This window comes from Gallus gallus, chromosome 3 (genome assembly GCF_016699485.2).
Source record: "Gallus gallus isolate bGalGal1 chromosome 3, bGalGal1.mat.broiler.GRCg7b, whole genome shotgun sequence".
Taxonomy (NCBI): Eukaryota; Metazoa; Chordata; class Aves; order Galliformes; family Phasianidae; genus Gallus; species Gallus gallus.
This window is the reverse complement of record NC_052534.1, coordinates 36,262,218-36,283,486: the sequence shown is the minus strand read 5'-3', so window position 1 is coordinate 36,283,486 and position 21,269 is coordinate 36,262,218. Positions and strand designations below refer to the sequence as shown.

The 21,269-nt window shown below is 36.9% G+C and overlaps 1 protein-coding gene across 8 annotated transcripts in view; it reads left to right on the top strand.

Moving 5' to 3' along the window:
- Positions 1-21,269, top strand: part of CHRM3 (cholinergic receptor muscarinic 3) — a 259,107-nt gene that overhangs the window by 47,249 nt on the left and 190,589 nt on the right. The window lies entirely within an intron of this gene.

Genomic DNA, 21,269 nt, shown 5'->3' with positions numbered 1-21,269 from the left:
CTTTTTCAGATACTTCTACAGAGTCTTTAGTGCTAGTTTGTTAGCATTATAAGCAAGTTTACGTGCACCTTGAAATAAGCAAATATTTTCATTCATTTGGCATTACATTCAACCTAACCAATATTAATAATCAGAATTCAACCAATCATTTAAATTTGTTAATATTTATAGTTTTTGTTATCAGAAAAGGCTGGTTAGAAGCTCTCAAGAAGTAAGCAATTGACTGATTCTTATGACATTTAGTTCCAGTGGAGCTGCTACAGAAAGTTGACTAAATTTTTGTAGCCACAATATTTGTACTTAGAAAAGGAGTAGCAATAGTCAGTGGTCCACAGACAGTCCTTAATTTGTTTTTTTTTTTTTTCACAATATTATTGGGAAATCACAAATCTTATTAGGACTCAAGCTGTAACAATGATACTAGCTACAGAGATCATGGCAAAAATGTAAAGATCAATTCATTTGAAAAGAACTACCCCACTTCCATTTTATAACACTTTATTTTTTTTTCAGTTGTTAAACAGGTGTTAAAAACCTGTTGTTAAATTAATAGGCAATCTGAGTGATAGAGTATTTCTTGGCCAGATCCTGTAAAATATTTGAAATCTAGCAGTTTGAATTTGCTTATGGAAGGTATTTTTTTGTAACTGCTGTTGAGCATTCTTCTTACGTACTGTTATACCAATGACTGCATATTAAATATCATTTGCTTTAAACTGTATGTTGGAATACTTTGCCATTTTCCAATTACCACTTGATAAAATACAAATATTTCATTTGAAGGAAAAAAAAAGTTTATCTTTTGTGCTGTAAAGAGTGCAGGATCACATGTTATCAATCCAAGGTTTTTCAACATGTAGGCACAGTAGCCTCTATGTACTTCCTGGAGAAGTAGTCCATCATTGCAAAGATTGGTTTAATTCTAAGTTCTTTCTTTTTTATTTAATGTAGTCCTTTTTAGAACGAATAGTTTACTCTTAAAATCAGACGTAAAAATGATCACATTTTCAAACACAAAATATCCACAATCTAATTCATTTTCACATCTGCATGAAGGAAACTATGATAACTATGCATTTTCTTGATTTATTGTATTCTGCATATAGTGTTTCACAAGTTTTCAGGAGGAAGGTGTAACAGATAACTTTATTCACGCCTTTCATTAACTAAGAAGAAAAATTGTATCCCTTTCTTCTTTAGCATGCGAAAGTTCACATCTTACTTTCTAGTTGTCCATTTTTATACAACTTTCTTAAATTGATTCCAGCATGAAATTTCTGATAGGATCAAGCAGATTTTTAGCCGTATACCTTTTTAAAAATATATTGTTCTAAGAAAAAAGTCCTACTGTTCAACAATGTTCCATTTGATTTTTTTTTTTTTTTAAAGCACCTCTGTGTTTCTTGACCTTAAGGTATTCTATTCCATGTCCTGCTCTTTTCTTTTATCTTTGTATCTGTTAAGAGGTTTTGATGGCATTAACAATAGAAGTGTATCTTTCCAAGCATTTCCTCATTTTCCTTGGTCAGATTCAAATGCTGTTCTTCCTTCATGCATTCTTTGTAATTTTCGTATGGATTTCTCCTAGGTTCCTCTTCTCATTATGTTTGTTTTAAAGCAGTGTGAGCAATCAATACATTTCATTGCATGCCTTTTGCAAAACTTTTTTCTGTTTTTGAGTGGCTGTCATTCATGCACAAACTTCTCTAAGGTACCGTTGCTGCTGTGTAAGCTACACAACTCTTATTTGTATTTGCAATTCTAATAACCTTGTCATTGTCCTTTTTGTTGCCATTGGAGAGTTTTGCTGACTGAGTAAATTAATGTACTGAATCTTCTGCCCTTAAAACCTGCAATCAAGTCTGTTGTGAGGCAGAAATTATTTTTATTATTATTATTATTATTTATTTGTCAGTCTTACCCCAGTCTTTCCTTGAATTTCTGTTCCGTAATAAAGCATAATGTAGAGTAATTATCCTTTCCTGCTTCGGTTGGTTTGAGTGTCAGAGATGCTGCAGGTCAAGGCTGAAGTAGGTAAAAGCTTGCTCAGCTCATTGCTTCTCTTTGTTTTACCTTGTTAGATTTCTTGTAATGGATTCTTGAGATCATTTAAAAGGAAACATTAAGCTAAACTTCTCATGAGGAGAAAGACTAGCACAAAGGTGAGAGGATTTATGCCTTCGTATAAATTCCCAGAAGCACAACAAATTGACTTTTCTTAACCTTTTCCTGGTTGCCATTGTATATTTATCTTTTGGATTAGATCCTTAACTAAAACATTAAACTTTTATAAATACCTTTGTACACTATATAGAAAGTTAGTGATTGCATTGTTTCACTCTGTCATGTTATTCAGGTTTTATGTAGTAAGAATAGAATGTAGATATTCTTAAAACATAAAATGCAATACTTAATATGTCATTTTACTAAATATGCTATCCATTGCAGTAGTTTTATTTGAATGCCATCAACATGGGTAAATATAACATGGTTACTCTGCATTAATTAGTCATTTAGTTTTACAACTTTGTTGTGCACTTGTTTGTAATGAACAAGCTAAGTTAGGCTTCTGTTATGTGAAGTCATAAAGCAAAACAGATCTACCTTTTGTTTGTGAGTGAGTAATCCTGATGCTTTCTCTCTGTTCAACTGTACTTATGTTATTGTTTCCTAATGATGCAAGGTATAATTAAGGATTTCAGGGAAATATTTAAGCCCCTTGAAATTGCTAATGATGCAGACATTGAAGTCTTGACAGCATCTATCTATCTATATAGCAGAGTCTATCTACCAATTTACTGAGGGAGAAAATAAAAAGCTGAGAGGGTAGATGACATCTTCCAGGTCATTTTTGTAAGAGTAGATGATTTGCACTTTGGCATATGCTTGTGAGCAGGTTACTAAAGGAGAAAACTCTCATAAACAGCGTGATGGAGTAAAGTGCACCAGTTGTCTTCCCAGTTAAAATACACTGAAAGGAAATGACAGCTGTGCAGAGGATAATCGAGACTTTAAGAATCTTCTGTTTTATATCAAGCAGGAACATCTAATGCAGGAGGTTCTTTCTTGCATGCATGTTCTCTTTTAGCTTCCATATCCTGCTCTTTTTCAGCACACCTGGTCTACCTCTTTCATTGATCAAGGTGAGAATCCTCTACTTCCCATCCTATTCTCTCTCTTTTCTCTCTCTCTGTCTCTCTCTCTTATTTAAAATGTAGATGTGGGATTTGTGGGAAGGCAGGATTTTTTTTTTCCTAGTTAATTCCAGTGACTGCCCATGCAATTCAGAAGTTTTAATAGCTTAAAAGTAAAAGACTGTTTTATTCTCCCTCGTGATTTAAACCGCCAAATATTTTTGTTACCATAAATCCAAAATTACCCTTTTGTTTCTCCAAGCAGTTGTATTTATGTTACTAAATAGAAATGAAACATAATTTTCTCCATGTTGAAGTTTACTCAGTAGCAACCATTCTCCCTGACAGAGATCTGGTGTCCTCAAAAGATTTAGCTCAGTGTATGATTTTAGATAGTTATGAGTGTTATGGTCATTAAGGTAATATTCAAATTAGGTCATACTGAATGCCTCTTTGGTCGTAAACTTCACTTTCTGGATATATTTTCTCTTATCACTAACTGAGATTTTGGAAAGTACCTACAACATTACTGCCAGCCTTTACCTTTCATTAACAAGGTTTTCAACAGTTTATTTCACTAATGATTTTGCTTTTAGTCAAAAAGAAAAATACTCACTGTAGTGAGTAATCAAGTTGGCAGCTGTAAGTGCCTAGTAAAGGGTGATCTGTGAATAAGTAATACTTTACCAGTATTTATAATAAAAGGAGTTTTACAGTCATTTATGGAAGTATGGGGAATAATGTATAATAGAGCTGATAGGAAAACAAATGACAGAGATGGACCATATTTTAAATGTGTGTTGATTATTCTGGTGTTAAGCAAACCAACAAAGCCTGGTGTGTGCCTTTCAGCTGATGCTTCTACTTTCCTCACCTATGACTGAGCCTTTGTTTCTTTAAGAAAACTATTCATATTTTAGAAGGGCCTTTATAAAGCTGATGTGAATTACTGTCCTTTGGTTACAAAAAAAGCAACAGAAAAGGAAGGATGTGTTAAGAAAACTGCCGCAGATGAAGTAATAGTCATCTTTATAAAATAATTCTGTAACGTGGGCTCGGTTCCTTCCTCTGCCTGAAAGGTATTTCCTCCCTGGGACGGTGCGGGGACTGCTGGGCTGTAGGGAATTTAGGTGCTTTTAGTGGCTGTTCTCTTAATTTCTGCAAATAGTGTTCCTGTTATTTCTTTGTGGAGGGTGGGAATAAAAATATTTCTGGGGTGCAGGCAGGGAGGGGAAGCCATTACAGAGTTACTGGGGCATATGTCTCCTATCACCTGAGGTGGCAAGCAGACCAGGTCATTGGTAGGGAGAATCATTGAATATATTGTCTCTTTTTTTTTTTTGTCCTCTACCCTCCCCCTTCTCTCCAGTCAGAGTTTTGTTTAATTTCAGCCTTGTTTAGGGTCTGCTAGACCTTACTTTAGTGTTTTCCTATCAGGGGCTCTTGGTAAGCCCTGGTATGGGTGGGGCTGGTACATGCCCATTTCCTTCCATCTGCATGCCCACTGGGGAAAGGCAGACCCAGAGGTGTTGGGACCACCCACCCTGGCTGTTCTGCAGGCAGGCACAGCAGGACTGTACCCTCACATTTACACACCAGCTAGATTTGCTATCATTAAGAAATTCAGTTTGCACTGCTAAGTTTTTGTCAATAAACAGCCTCATGCATGAGACAATGAGGCTACCTTGCATTCCAGTGAGGAAAGATGGGTGTCACTGCACTTAGACTCAGTGCTCCATTTTTGGAGAACCAAATAGCTCATCTGTAATTTAATCAGGGATTTGCTGTAAGCCACATAGACTAATTCATCTTGCATTCAGAGTTATGTAAAATTATTAAAAAATATATATTAAAAAAAGTATAGTTGAGGAAAAGTAGAGCAGGTACCTTAATAATAATAGTAATTATTACTTAGATAGTATTTAAAATAAATTATTATGTGTTCTGAGTTCAAACTTACAGATTCAGAGCTGTGGTGGCAACATCAGTGCAGTAGATAATGCCTAGAAACAAAGCACAAAGTGCTTAAGGGCAAATGACTGTCAGAAACTTTAAAATATCAGGGGAAAAAAAAAAGAAAAAGGAAGCATACTATTTAGACTACAATAATAAAAATTTGGACTGCTGCATGTGGATACATTCCTTGAGACAGCTGGAGTGGACACAATATTTTTGTTCTGAAAGAGGTACCACAGCCAAAAATGAGAACAGTTTCTTCTTTTCCCCTAGAAAAATAGAAAAACATATTTTTTTTTTCTGTCTTGATCAAATAATTATTTTTTTTACCTACCCAAACTTCAACATAAAAATGAAACTACAATGCATACAATATTTATGTGTTATGTCAGAACTGGCTTTGTCATTAAGATTTATCACTGATCAAAGACACTTGTTATAATCTAGCACTGATTTAAATATGTTAGTCTAAGCCATTCTGCAAGTGTGCCTGCTGTATGAATCTAGGTGTAAATATGGCAATACATCTGTTCATTTTGAGGGTATTACTATGTTGTGAAGAGAATGTGTGAAAATGAGGTTGGGTCACAAGTATTACAGCTTTACTAGAAACTGTCTATGAGCTTAAATCTGAATGTAGACATGCTAATTATGTGTGGCTTGTTAGTCTGTGCACGTTGTATATGAAGAAACTGGGCTCAAAGTTGCATTTCACCTGCACTGTCTGAAATAACATTATTTGCATTCTCTTTATCGTGGGACTTATTTCAGAAAATGTTAATTTTTAGATGTGCTTCAAACGTGAGCTGATCAACTTGCTGTTGATCCATGGAAGTACAAAGGAGAAGGAAGCTGTACATGATGCTCTTTGAGCTGTTGATACATTTTCACTCAAAAGATACAAATTTTAGCCATAGAACATTAGATTTTTTTTTTTTTTTTGACGTTTGAGGTAAGAAACTGAAAAGGTGCTATTCAAATATAAGAATAACTGTTGCATTTTTTTCTAACCACAGCAAGAAACTAAATCAACATTGTGTATTAAAAGATACTGCAGCTCCCATTTAGCATAGCAGCTACCATAAACATCCTCTTTGGCTTCTACATTTTTTTCTTCTCAAATGTGTGAAGTTTATTTTTTAAGGAAGAGGGCTAATGGATATCTCATTTTACCCTTCATATGCTTATCCCTCTGAAGTGCTTTCTACAGCATTGTGTCTAAAAATTTTTGGATGCAGGATTTTGCTTTTTGCTTCTTTTACCCTTCAAAAATGTTTTTTCTTGTTTTCTTGAGGAAATCTAGGCAAACTAGAATAACTCATTTCAGGACCATAGCAATGCACAAGAAATCTGGAGTGCAGAGATACCCACGTTTGTGCATGACTCTGCTCTCCTGGATGTCTTTAGCAGTGACACTGAAGCTGGTACTTTCCTTGGGCACACGTACGTGCTATTACATGTTTTCCATGTGTTTTGACTTCTTGTTCTGGCCTCTGATGAGCCTGCAGTTTGATGTTGCACCTCAGAAATTTACTCTGGGGTATTTACTTGTCAAATTTACTTGTCAAAAAATAAATGTTCTTGCCAAATATTCATGCCAGCAAATGATTATTTCTGATTAGACAGACTTTGACTAGTTAGATATAGTTAACAGTTGTTTATTTCTTTTCTTAAAATTTCGTTTCCTTACTGGGGGCTGCAGACAGGGAGGACAAAGGAATGCAAGGATTTGCTGTACCTCTTGTTTCCCTCCTGCCTTGATCAGAGTCAGTATCTCCTTGGCACATAAATAAAGCTGAATTTCATTTACAAAAAGGACACGTGTACAAGGAGAGACATGGAGTGGTATGCTCTGTGAAATGTGTGACATTTAGCACTGCTATGTATCACCTCCATTTTCAAAGAGTTTATCAGATACATTGTAATAGCAGCTTTTCCTGACTCAGTTTTGTTTATCTCCAAACTTGACTAACTTACCATTTTTTTTTCCAAATAGTTCTCAACCATGCTTAGATTTCTTTGTCTTTCCTGTGCAAGTTACTTTTATTTTCATTCTTTCAAATTTCAGAAAAAATGTCTGAACAAGGTGGTTTTCAAACTCATTTGGTACTTTGGCTTCACATTCTCAGTTCAGACTCTCTGCTTTTGGTTTGATGCATTGGCATTGTTCTTAAGAGAAAAAGATTTGTAGCGCTGCTTTTTGCTAGCACATCTGTAGAAGCTGTGAAACTGTGGCCTATCAGAAAGAGTGCTTTTGAGGAGTGATGCCGTTTGCTGAGAGTGCAGCTGGGAGAGCTCAGTCCCATCTCCTCCTCGAGGCATTGCGGCCTGGTACCCTGTCAGTGCCTGTGAGGAGCCAGCTGTAGGGCTGTCCCAAAGCTAGATTAATGCTGCATGTGGGACTGGAGGGGATGTCAGGGGCTGTGGCCTGGCAGTGCTTCCTTCCTCAGCTGCTTCCTTCAAGAGTTCAAAGCTATTTGCTTCAGTACATGCAGAACTTAGTTGCCAGCCGTCTCCCATGGAGCACAAATGTGCAAACGTGAATCCTGAAATAGTACTTCTACCTCTGCTTAGAAGTAGTCTTATTTTTGTTGTTGCTGTTTTGTTAACTTTCTTCTCAGTTTTGTGTCTTTGTGTGTATATTCACAATGGTGCATACTTCTGCGAAGTAAAACAGGGAATGTCCCCACCACTGTCTTTGCATTCCAAATAGGATTTCATCTGTATGTGATGCCTCATGAATTTAATTTCCTAGTGAACTCGCTTTCCAAATATGATACAGAAACACATTTCTTCTTTGCCTTTCATCTTAATACTTCTTCCTTGCTTTGATGTATTATTTACCTCTGTAACTTTATTATTTGACACCTGAGATCATGGTAGAGTACAGTTTATGAGAAGCCAAGCATATAGACATGCACAGTATTTAAAGCTAGTTATAAATTTTCTGAAAGAAGACAAACAGAAAATATCATTTGAAAGTGGAAATTAGTTGAACCTAAACATTTTGTTTTAAAAACCTGGGTTGGAGAAACAGAATTCAGACAATGTGGCAGTGTCAGGAGCTATGGCATTCTTCAGACAAACAAAAGCAAAATTTGAGGGGGAAGAAAAGAGAAAAACTATTTTTGTTATTTTATTACTGAACAGTCAATAGTGATGGAGAGGAAAAAAAAAATCACTATTTCTAGATCACTGCTTCTGATTCCTCAGAAATACCATAAGTCCAGTGAGAAATCCAGTCACCATTATGATGCCAGATATCTGGGTGTTTCAAAGAAAATGGCTCAAATGGCTGGAAAAGTCTAACTTCGTGTATGCAGAACAACTTGCATATGAAGCAGAAATGTGATGTGAATGCTGCTAAATAAATATCAGTAGCTGACTTTTTTTTTTTCCCCAAAGATACACAAAAACAACACCATTTCTAATGGTCCTCATTCCTGGTACATCTGTATGCACTCTGTTCTGCCATGAGACAATAATTGAGTTAAATGTGAATAAGTAGTGTAGCCCTGTCAGATTTGAGCTCTGCTCAGGTTAAATTTCGCTTCTCAGCAGTGCTAATTACAGTGTTGCACTAAGATTAACTAAACTGCCTTCTTCACATTACTGACCTGGCACTTCTGATTCAATTTCAATGAGCTTAGGCTTTTGGCTTTCTGCACAGTTCAGGATGTTTTCCAGTTACATTCTGTGAGAAATAATTAAAGATCAGTAAAGACATTCAAAATGATGTTCTCTGTATTTTTCTGCTATCATTAGAAAGTAATTGCATCAAGAGCATGCCTAAATACATCCGTGGATTTTTAAAAGATGCAACAGTATTGCGTGCCTGAAAGTTAAATAGAATCAAACAACTGCCCTCCCCCCAGTAGCTCTAACATTCCTATTTTCTTTCCTTTGTGTTTTTGCTATTTACTTCAAATTCTGCATTAAAATGCATCTTCTTGACCAGCTTAAGAGACAGCTGAGAGGATGTCCGTCAAAGGAGATTTCTTAATCTGTAAGAGAAGATCTACTATGACTACAGAGGGAAATTCAAATAAATAGTTCTAAAACTATTAAAACTTCTAGGCAAAGTGTAAATATATGTATTTGACTGGATAAAGCTACATAACTTTTTATGATATTAAATGGAATTTAAAATTTATTTTCATTGTTTTAATTAATCCTGGATTATCTAGAACCTGAGCTAAGAGACCAAAGACTCAAACTATCATCCTGAAGAAGATAGGCACACCTATCTGATAATTTGCAATTTAGGTTCTGGGAAAATTATCTACTCAGTGAAGCCCTGTGCAGATACTTACACGCTGCATGTTGGTACATGTGGCAGTGAGCAGCATATTCTCTGTAGCTGTAGCTAGAGTCTGACTGAGGCAATGGAGGCTAGCTGGTAGTCATTTGGCAATGTCAGTATGTGCCACTGCTATCAGATACCCTGATAACCTTTGTCAGAGAATATTTTTTTTCTCTTTGATTTCCACATGCAAAATTTACTTCTCTCTCTGTGGCCAAGGGCTGTTCAGGGGCAGGATTTCTGAAGGAATAGAGGAAGTCTGGTGATCCTTCACATTATAACATCGTGGTAGGCAAAATTTTCTCTCTGGCAGTGAAGCAAAACATTGGTTTGGAAAACTTTAAGAAAAGATGTTTAAAGTCTTTTCAGTGTACTGAGGAGTAAGCAGGAGCCATGTATTCTAGCTTGACAGCAAATAGAAGAAAAAAACAAAAATTAAAGAAAGATAATTGTTTTCCTAAAAGTAGTGTGGAGGTTTGATATTCACACGCTCACTCGTACCACAGAATCCTTCATTAGAAACCTGAATATTGTCTTAGAGAAACATTGATAACTCTTGTGCTTAGTATGGAGGTGCCCAATAGTACTACTCTGTGTTTATCCTCTGGGAAGATAAATAATGAAGATGCTTGTGGCTTAAGGCAGGCCCTGAAAAGGATTGCAGAGCATAAGTCTGTCTTTCCAAATGTTGAATTAAAGGCATGTTAATATATAGCACGTAATACTGTCTGAAGGTTCTGCTCACAAATGCAAATCATTATTACGGTTTCAATAGCTTCATCATTTTAGACACCAGCTTCTGCTTCTCTTTGATGCAGCCAGATAACTTGAATTATATCATTAGCAAGGGAGATGTTCTTATGCCAAAACCTCCTCCCAGTCAGCATCTCATATATCACCCTTTTACTTTCCTTACTGCTATTCTGCATAATATTTCTCGATGTGTTTCTGCTGAATCTCTTTAGCTTTCTACTTTCATAATGGCTTACCACTTAATTAAACTAGCTGACTGAGTATAAACAGGACTATTAATGATAGATAGCATCTATACATAAGATAAAAATATTTTTACTGTAACTCATTTAAGAGGCTGCTTCAGTTTGTGTTAAGTGTAAGGGTAATTTGGGTGGGAAGGGCTGTGGGAACTGGGCTGGTTTACAGGATGGAAAGAAATTATTGTCCCTCTTTATATAACTGTTCCTCTAAAGACTATCATTTTGACAATTTAAGGAATTGATAGTAACCAAGTTCTTTTAGAGGGGAGAGGAAAATTCTTGAAATACTTCTTTTACTGAAGGTGCAAATTTTTATTATCAGGTCCAGAGCCACTGAAATATTCACCTTAGTCAGGGTGATTAAAAGTGATGTTAGAAATCAGGCTTGGCATTGCTCGGTGTATGTACCTCAGCAAGTTTCGTCTTCCCAAGGTCAGATTCAATGAAGTTAAATTTAGCTTTAGTGCTGTTTTTGTCAGGTGGGGCTTCCATTGATCAGTATGGTAGGGGCTGAGCTGGTGTGGGAATGCTTCTTTGAAATAAAATTCCTTTGGCTTGTGGACTTAAAAATTATGGTGATGTTTATTTCATATAGCCTTAGGACATTACGCATCTGACTTAATTTTAAAACTAATGAATTTAGTAGGAAACACAGTTTTTTCATAGTTGATCTCTAAAGTTTTTCAATGCAAAAAAACTTCCTTTTTTTTATATGTGGCAATTGACATCTCTCAGAAGGAAGGCTAACAGAATGGTTCCTCTTGTGGTAGGTTCTTCATTTATTGTGATATGCTAGATAGCAGTGTCCATCAATGTTTTCCTGTTTACCCAGGGGAGAATTCAAGTCCTAAGGTTCATCAGCAGGCAGTGGAAGCACATAATGAGGTGGAGTGGGGAGGAATGGAGAGAAGAAGGGGAAAACAGTATTTTTAGTGCTTTTATCAATTAGCTCAAAGCAGCAATACTTTCTTATTTTTTTACATTTCAGCCTTTAAGAGGCTCTCATGTGTTTAAAATAACATTTATTTTCAAAAGAATGTTAAGTATTAGACTTTGTTAAGTCATGGCCCATCTTCCATATCCTTGCTATTGTAAACTACTGTGGTAATGGTGTTTAGTGTTTAGTCTTTGCTCTGCTTAAATTAATATAGCTACTTTTAAAAGCTTGATAATTGAGTCCTTTCTTCCAAATTTCAGTTCAGATAAAGATGGTTCATAAATCTTAACATGTTCTGAAACAGTAGAAGGACTCTAATTGTCCATGTGCCAGGTATAATTATTTCCTGTGAATTTACCCTTAGGTATGGAGTTCAGCCCATTCTCTATGAAATTCAAACTGTTAAGCTTCTGGAAAAACTGTGTAATAAAAGTTATCAGAGGAGACACAAAGGCCACTGAATCACGAACATGAATGTAGTAGATATTTACTAAAGAGTACTTTGCTCTGATTAAGAAACTGTCAAGCTGAGCACTAATTGCAATGCTATCAATTTCATGAAACAATAATTAGAGTGGGTTGTCAAAGCTGAGAGGGTACAAAGTTAAGGGAAAAAAAAAAGTTCAAAGGATGGGGCAAACTCATCAACACTCGACTTTGATGTTTGATATATTTCCCCATGGGAGTGCTCAAAGAACTGGCGTTGCCTTGCTTGAACCTCAGACTTCGTCAGCTCTGCTTATTTTCCTCAAAGAAGAGCACTTCAACTTAACAAGATGAGATGGTTTAAAATATGTGTTTATATTCTAAAACTTAGAAACTAGCAACCTTGCTGAGGATCAAGGCAGCTCTAAGGACTCTAGCTATCTTAGAAATTTGGCTGCTTTGTTGGATTGATGAATAACAATTTCTAGATGCCTACTCTTCTCTGACAGTAGGTGGGGCCTCTGTATGCGCAATTCTAAATTGATAAAACACAGTAACACATAAAAAGCTAAAAACAGACCCTATCTGGGTTGTGTATTTGAATTCCTATGGATTTTAATACAAGTGAAATAAGGATAGAATTAGTAAAAGCTGGCGGTTATCATTTCTGACATTAACTGATCTGCTTTATTCCCATCTCATGCTTTGTTCCACAAAAGCAATCATGTAGAGGATTTTTTGGCATAGTATTTTCAGATTTTCTCCTCTTCTCAATGGATGCAGAGCCAGGCATCTAACTCCTCTTTACATGTAATGAAAAGAAAATAATGAAGCTAATTTGATTTTATGTAAATCAGGTTTTTTTTAAGGAACAAAAGAATGTTATTATTTCTTTCATGGCTTTAGCATTTGCCTCATTCTCATGAAAAAATCATTTTGCTGTGCTTCAGTATGTTAGTGTTTTTATCTGTCTGAGGCTGTGTATACATGAGTGTTTGTTTCTGATCAGTGATGTGGTTTAATACAAATTCCCTATTGGTCCCTGCTTAGTGCTTGGTGATTCTGTACCTGATTTTGACAAGCATGAGCTGGTTTCTTCTCAGAGGAAATGAAACCAATTTCAGATCTGTACCAGTGCAGTTTATCCCATTCTCTTTCCTACACAAGGTATTTACATGATCTGGATTAAAAAAAGCTTGAAAACCTAAATCTTTTTTATAATCATTTTCAAGGCAGCTAAAGCAGAAAACACAGTTAATTGTGCTTTGGTGGTTTTTTTTTTTTTTTTTTTTTGCTTTGATATTTTTTTAAAATTCATTTTTAAATTACTTTTTCTTGTTAGATGCTTATCTTTTGATTCTTACTGCATTGTCCTACTGCTCAGCTTTGAGGTATTCACTCTACATGGCAAAGAACTCTAAAAAGAATTAAGTTGTTGGTTTCGTTTATTAACTTCACAATGCTATACACAAGTATAATAGTTATAATTGTTATAATTACTATCATTTAAAATTATAGATGTAGTAAGTGTATTCTTTTAAACTATCCTGAAATAGAATTTACTTTTTTTCTGATATTGAAAGTTGGAAACTGGTGCTTGTTTTCCACCAGTTTATGCTGGTTGAGAAGTGATATACATGTTCAGCCTTCTTTGTTAGTGTGTGATTAGTTGTGAAGTACACACAACTTGAACAATGAACCTACCAGTAAATGTTTAGTTTTAATGACTGTGTGAAATAAGTCCGTAAGAAGATGGACCAAGCATTTTTCTTTCCCTGTGATTTATAAGAGCAATTGAAAAATGCTTCTTTATTATCCTCAACACATACCAAACGGAGAATTAATTTAAGCTTATTTAGAAAGTGCAGGGAAGGAGCAAAAGGGGGATGGGCTACCATTAAGAGAGGATGTATGGCAGATAAGAAATGAATCAGCAGCCTTGCCATTTCAAGGCATATGTCTGATGTGATGTACGGCTTTCGGATGATTGGAACTGACAAGTGTTAAAAAACATGGTAATGGGCTATTACTGGAGCTTGTTGAAAACAAAAAGAATCACATTTAGGAAAGCACTTTTAGAACTGTGGTTTTGTTCCAATAATGAAAGAAATGGAAAGCCTCCATTTTGTCTTGACAGAAGACAAGATGGATGCCTTCTCTCCTTCCTCCCCCATCCCTGGATTGGCACAAAACCATGCAGTGTGCTGGCCCAGCTGCACACTGTCAGTGAAGCCCAGCTTTGCGCGATGGGTTTCTCTCTTCTCTGGTTTGCAAGCAGATATTCAGGATCTTCTGAGAAACATTTATCATCCAGATGTGACTACAAGAACATTTTCCAGTGAAGACTGTAAGAGTTTAAAATTTCCCATTAGCTTTAGCATACTCAGTCAGTATACTCCTGTCCAGGTCAGCATTGTGAATCTTCTTTAGGATGTGGTTGTGCTCACTTGTGGCTTATGTGACTTAAGCATTTGAGTCTTCTCCAAGCTCCTAACAGACAAATATCCACATCAGGAACAGACAATGTCAGTATAACCATGTGTTGGGAATTATTGTGTCATGTGCTTTTTTTTTTTTCTTCTGGAATTATACCTCTTAGAATAATTTTTTCCTATTCCTCCAGCACTGTCCTGGTTTCAGCCGAGACAGTGTTAGTAGTTCACCAGTTTTTCAGTTGTTTCTGTATGATGGGTGTATGTCTGGGACTGCTCAGCAGGAAATAGATGCAGCTATTATGGCATGTTGGCAGGGTGTGGGAACAGGGTGGAGTGAGGACAGCGGGCCTGAATTTGGCAGGGGTTATTCCATATCATGTGGAATCATACAGAAGGCCATAAAGCTGGAGTTGGCCCACTTCTTGGGGACTGAATGGATGTCAGTCAGTGGGTTGTGGGATATTGTGCTGCTACTGGAGCATCAGTCAGCAAGAAGTTGTATTGTTAGTGGATGGGGTAGCTGGTGGCAAATTGCACTGTGGATTTATACAAGGACTGCTCTGAAAGTAGTGCCTTCTAATTTATTACGTTGGCCCATGATATCAGAGGCAGATGTTGGTGGTATGGCAGTAGAAGTTGAACCTTCCCACCAATATTCCATTGCATTTTTTTGCCATGCAACAGATGGCAGCAGAGGGACAATCTGACAGAATAGTGCCTGACATTGAAGACTGTATGAAGCAAAGATGTGGAATTGAATTCCTCCATGTGGAAAACATTGCACCCATTGATATTCATCAATGCTTGCTGAACGATTGTGGAGACCAAAGAGTGGATGTGAGCACAGCGAGGAATGTGTGGTATGTTTCAGCAGTGGTGACAGTGGCATGGAAGCCAAGTCATGTTCTGAACCTCTATGCACAGCTGTCACACCACAAAATGAAGTGTCTCCATCAGCTCTTCTATGCAAATTAACTAATACTGGTGACTATGTTCAAAACTATTGTTTTGTAACTGAGTTTTTTTTCTATCAAAGAGTGTTATTGTGCTCTTCAAATCTCTAGTAGTTTCTATGGAAATAAATAGGAAGAATTACCTTCAGAGCAATCTACATATATTATTTTGTTATAATTGCTTTTTTTTTTTCCGCTTCTCCTTTCCTGTCTTACTGAATAGTTGTAATCTTAACCCACAGGTTCTATTTTGCTTCCAGTTCCCTCATCTCACTGGAGTGAAGGGACGAAAGGCTGTGTGGTGCTTAGCTGCCTGCCAGGCCAAACCAGAGAGTGCATTTTGATTTGGATGAAATTTTGATTTGGATGGAATTTTGATTTGGCCTTCCAAAACTACCTGGCAAAAGGGGAAGGCATTGCATTAGCATATTTGATGGACTGAGGTGGTCTGGTCACATAAAATGAGCAAATGCCACGCGTGTTTTGAGATGATGTTAACATAAGAAAATCAAGTAACAATAAAACTGGGGTTTGGAAACTGTTGACAGGTTTCTAAATAGATTGCAACAGTAGGTTTGACAGATGATTACAAAAAATAAAAAAAAAAAATCACAAAATTACAGTTGGTTTTATGAGGAGATGGGGAACATCCATACTGTTATTTGAGAAAGGATGCCCAACAATCAGGGTCACTGTACAGTCAGAGCAGGCTCTGGGGCAGTGCTCAGTCACTGTAAGTTGACAACTGAAACACCACCCTCCAGAAATTGGTCCTGTTCCTATCCATCTGTAACTCCAAATGATGGCACTTCCTACTCCATGGTAGAGGAAGAGCTCATGAGTGAGTCTGGTATTGGGTGGTTTGTTACGCTTTTACCTGGTGTGACTTGTGACAGGAGGCATTTTTCTGAATACATGTGCTTCTGTCTCTGTTTTACAAGCATTTTTACACTTACTTTGCTAACCTTGTCTGTGTATTTAAAATTTATGTAACTCCTGAACTATAGAATCATTTAGATGATTCTAAACAATCATTTAAAAAACATCTTCAGGATCAAGTCCAACCATGTGCCAAGTGCCTTCTCTTTGCTAGGAACAGCTACAGCAACAATTAACCATATTAATCCTGAGGGATACTGTGTGCTTTGAGCAAGCTGAGCAGTCTGTTGTCACAGCACCTTTTGTTTAGTCCCCTTGTTATCCTATGCCTCAGTAATGTGCACAATGAAAGAAAGTACAAACATGGAAGAATTTCAAAGGACGGTCTGACGCAGTTCAGGTGACTTTCACAGGAATGAGGAAAAGCTCCTCCTGTCAGCATGTGTGCCACACATTGGTAAGGGGACGCCAAGGAAGTCACAGGGTATTTATTTCTCATCCCCAGCATAAGTTTCACTCCTGAAGGTTTTCAGAAAGTACAAAGTAATTTATAGGTCTTTCATAAAGAACAATCCTGATTTCTGACTTCAGCTTGTGACTTCCAGGGAACAAATCATTTCTCTTGCATGAGATATTGACAGTGGTTCATTATTAAATGGTTAGAAGTTCAAAGAATAAGTTTGGATGACTGTGGCGTGGCTGGATTTATGCCTGTTATTGGAATAGTTAGATAACTTTTGACAAGTTTAGATTCTTTTCTTATTAATAATATTTTCATACTGCGGCATGGAAATTTCTGCTGGAATAAATCTGTGCAGAAAGAATTACAAGGTATTACATATAATAGAAGATGAGGGAGAAAGACAGGGATGAAAGAAGAAAAGCTTTCTACAATTCAAAGTAAAATAGATATGAAATGAAACACTGAACCTTAAAAATAAAAATAAGGCTGAATCTTCTGTCTTGTATACTACTGATAACTGTACATCAAACAATATTGATGACTATAGATACTTTCAATAATGAGAGAAAACTACTTCATTACTTTTTAATTGTATACAGAACAGAAATAGGCAGGTAGTGGAGCAACATATATGATAAGGGGAATTTTTAGCAAATGAGAAACATATTTGGGTTTTATTTTCCTTTGGGAATCAAGAGAGTCTTCTCTTCTTCTTTTTTAAGATTTTTTAAAATAATTCTGGATTGTCACATCTGGCACCTGGAAGTCTGTATGCATCTTGGTATATCTCTCTGCTTTCGTACACAGAGACATAGATTCACAAAATAAACTTGTTCCCAAATTCAAATCGGTTTTGGTTGTGAAATAAGGATTTTTGCCTCTTAGGTTTTTTTTGATTTCTTATCTGGGACTTCAGCTTCTCCAGCATCAATGGCTATGGTTATACAAACACACCTGGCAACACTGGAAGTTCCTGCACCAGAATAAAACAAAACAACTTAATTCCTCTTGGTTTTCTATCCCTGGAGTGGTTTTCTAGCCAAAACGTGGGAAGGTAAAAGTGATAGCATACATGAAGACTTCCTGTGGCTCTAGAAGAGACGTGCATTTCTGCTTAGAAGTAATTGGATCCCTACACTTCCCTCCACACTCTTTTTCGTTCATTTCCATTCATTCTTTCTGCTGTCCTAAACCTAGTGTATTCTATTGGACATCAAAGTAATAAAGCAGGAATGAGTCATCCAGCCTTTGATGAGATAAAGACGTCTTAACACCAAGTTTTATTTTAATTACTTTTTATGCTGCACAAGGGAATTCTAAATAGCCAAATGAGCTTTCTGTAGACATCTGTGATTAGTAAAACTGGCTGTTCCCAGAAAATGATAACCCAGAGAAGAATTGCTTTTTGACAATTGAAAAGAAAAATGTTAGATTTTTTTTTACCCATATTGGCTACATGCCAAATTGTTGTAAATGCTTCAGAACTGATTAAGACGCGTACAGCAGGAAGCAGTAATTAAACATTTAAAAAATTTATTCTAAACTTCTACCTCTAACTTAGAAGCCAAAATACATGTTTTAAAAAATTAGAATCCCCTTTTAACTGTAGGAGAGTTGATGAATCTGAATCTAGGTGTGACTTGATTGACTGTTTTATTAATATTATTCTTATATCTTGATAACCTGTCACACAGATGAGTCCTCAGAGTTGGAGTGAAAAGGAATAAAGGAACTTTCTCAAGGAATTCTTCAAAGGAACTTTTCTCAAGGAAAAAGGAACATTCTTTGCAGGAATGGTATGGTGAAGCAAGGAATGGATCATCTTACTAGTGAAAGTCAGTCAGGTACAATCATCACAACCGTATCTGCTGACACTGCTGTTTTTAAAATAGTGTCAGATCTCTTCCTGACACTATTCTGAGATAATCAGGTGATTTCAAGGGTGTAACACATCCTGATTTAATTTACTTGTCTCTAGCCAAGCAATGAACTGAAAAATAAGCAAACTACCTGTGAGATGTTAGCTGATTTCTGACAAAATTGTACAGCTTACAGCTTCCTGGCACAACTCTTGAGGAAAATTTTCTATGTTATTATTCATAGGGTAAAGTCAGTTCTATAGCCTTTAAAGTACTCACTTTCTTACATAGTGGTGAAGGTGTCATTGGATGTGGGTACCTGCTAGGTCTTTTTCACATCTTGAAGTATAAGGACTTTCTGAATGTCCTTGATTCTTTACTTTTAGGAAGTACAAGTGACATAAGCATCATGTTTTCTTGATATTGATGTATGAGTATGTACACATGGAGACATCTGCCTAGCCACAGTTGCATGAAGCCCTGTATGATATGAATTGTCATTTAACTAGTTTTGTTTTAGTTTCCACAATAGTTGTAATAATTGAGTTTTGAATATATGTCATCTTCACTACAAAACTGTGCTTTAGAGAATATTTATCTTTTAGGGAAGAAGATTCTGCAGTGGAGACAACAGACATTACTCTTTCACGTCTGTGAATGATGAGCAATGCTTAACCTCAAAATGTCTGTGAATCAGACTCTCATAAGAAGGCAAAACATTTCCTGACTGGAGTCACATTTCTTTTTGCTTTTTCCCTTTCTCTCTGTTCCTTTACCATTCCTCTACCCTTTTCCATGTGTAAATATCCATGCGCAACCACTGCATTCATACCACTCTTGCCTTTCCTCCATCTGCATGCCCTTCAGAGCCCGCGTTTCGGAGAAAAGAAATATACAAACCATTTATTCATTCATTCAGCTCTTTCCTGCCTCTTCCTTGTTTGCAGAGTGAGCAGGAAGCTATTTGTGCCTGGTGACTCACCATCAGATTTTACGAGGGGATTATGCTGAACATCTCTGATTCACACACTCACAGCTTTGTTGGAGGTCAGTGCCTTGGCAGCGCTCCCCTCAAATACCCTGCGAGTACTGAGCTGTTGATCTCAAGAGCTTGAAGTCATTTCTGCCTTCCATGATAGCTGCTGCAGAGCAGCTACCAGTGTGACAAATTCTGTTTCTTTAGTGAGAATTTATGCCAGGCACCCAGACAGCATCCGGACAAAGTTCCTGCAGGCCTCCTCCCTTCCCCTACACTCTGAAGCGTGCACCTGATTTTGCTTTCCTTAATTCAGAGATCTGTGGAGGTGAACATACAAAATCGGATTAGATATTGTTTGTGGCCTTTCCCTTTGTACCTTCTCTCTTACCCATAGTTGCTTCCTGCCCCTTTAGCTCTCTCTCCTAGCATTTTCTGCTGCTTTCCTTCAGGATGTAAATCTTCAAGATCCCAGCCTGGTAGCCTGTGACTCAAGCAGCTATCAGCTCTGAGAAGCCAAGGAGATTTCTGTGAATTTCTGTCAAGCTGCAGCATCCTAACTGGGGGTTTGCCTTTTACTTGTTTGTATTTCTCTAACCCTTTCTGTGTGTTTCTGAGCACATACCTGTGATGAAACTCTGATAATGTATATATTCAGCAGCATAGTAAAAGGTACAAGAAACAGTCTTATGAGCAGTAATAGTTAGCTATGAGCTGCCTAGGTAACTTTGCTTTCTTCCACCATACTGCTGACATAGTACTTTATTCCTTGCAAAATTAGCTATAGTACAGATTATATGCAAGACCTTGAAAATAGAAAGGTTAGTTGATGGCTTACCAGTGATACCAAATATGAAAAATTATTATGGATTTGCGATTATTTTTGTGTTGTAGTCATTTTTAGATTAAAAAAGGAAAAGTTACTTTACTTCTAAAATACATAGAAAAACCTTGGAAAAGTTGAAATAAACATTCAAATGATGAGTAAAGGGTTTTGCTGTTGGACACTGCCAGCCAACCCTGCTCCATCTAGATTCCCCTGTATTGCTCCATTCCTGCAGAACTTTTACAGGGAGCTGTTCTGCCTCTCATGAAAACACCAGGCCCTTGTGGATCTCACCCTTCCTGTACAGTCTTATTTCCTATGGATTTGTATTTCTGTTTTAAGCCATCTGCATCTTCCTGTACCAAACATATCAATTGTTCTTTACGTCTCTGGTCACATCTGTTATTACAGTCTCATGGGAAATTTTTTGGTTCTGATCTCTCTCCCTATTTTGCCCTATGATTCTCCTACTGTTTACTATTCATTCTTTTCCCTCTCTTTGCAGACAGAAGTCTCCAGAACTATGGCTGTGCCTGGTGCTAGCAACTTAAAGTGGAGTTGCTTTCTTTGCACTTTATCTCTGAGCATTCTTTCATTACCGATGCCTGTTTCTCCTATGAATTCATATGGAACTTGTAGAAACCTCATGTCTTTGAGACTTTCAGCTGCTTTGCTTTTTTTGAGTGTTTTCCTTGAAAACAAGGAAGGAGGCAACCATCTTTAGAGAGGAAATTTCTTCTTTTTGTATGGTTGTGATTTCACTGTAGCTGATTTAAAACAAACAAACAAACAAACAACAACAACAAAAGGCTTACCTGGGGTTAAATTTGCTCATTTGAGTGAATACATATTTCATTGGAGAGCAGCTAAGTTGCAAAGTTTGTTAATGGTTTAAACTCATTTGGGATGGAGAGGAAAGTTATAAGGGGATTTTAGGAGATTGAGATGATGCAGTACATAGAAGACATATGTGGCTCAGTAGTTTTGTCAAGTGGAAGGAGGCTGGGGAAATGGGTGTGCCTAAGGGTCATTTAGGTTACTGACTGGACACTTGCTTCTGGCCACTTCTGGAAACAACTCTGATCACATTGGGCCCTTTTCTGAAGCAATGCAGTACCCCAGTGCTC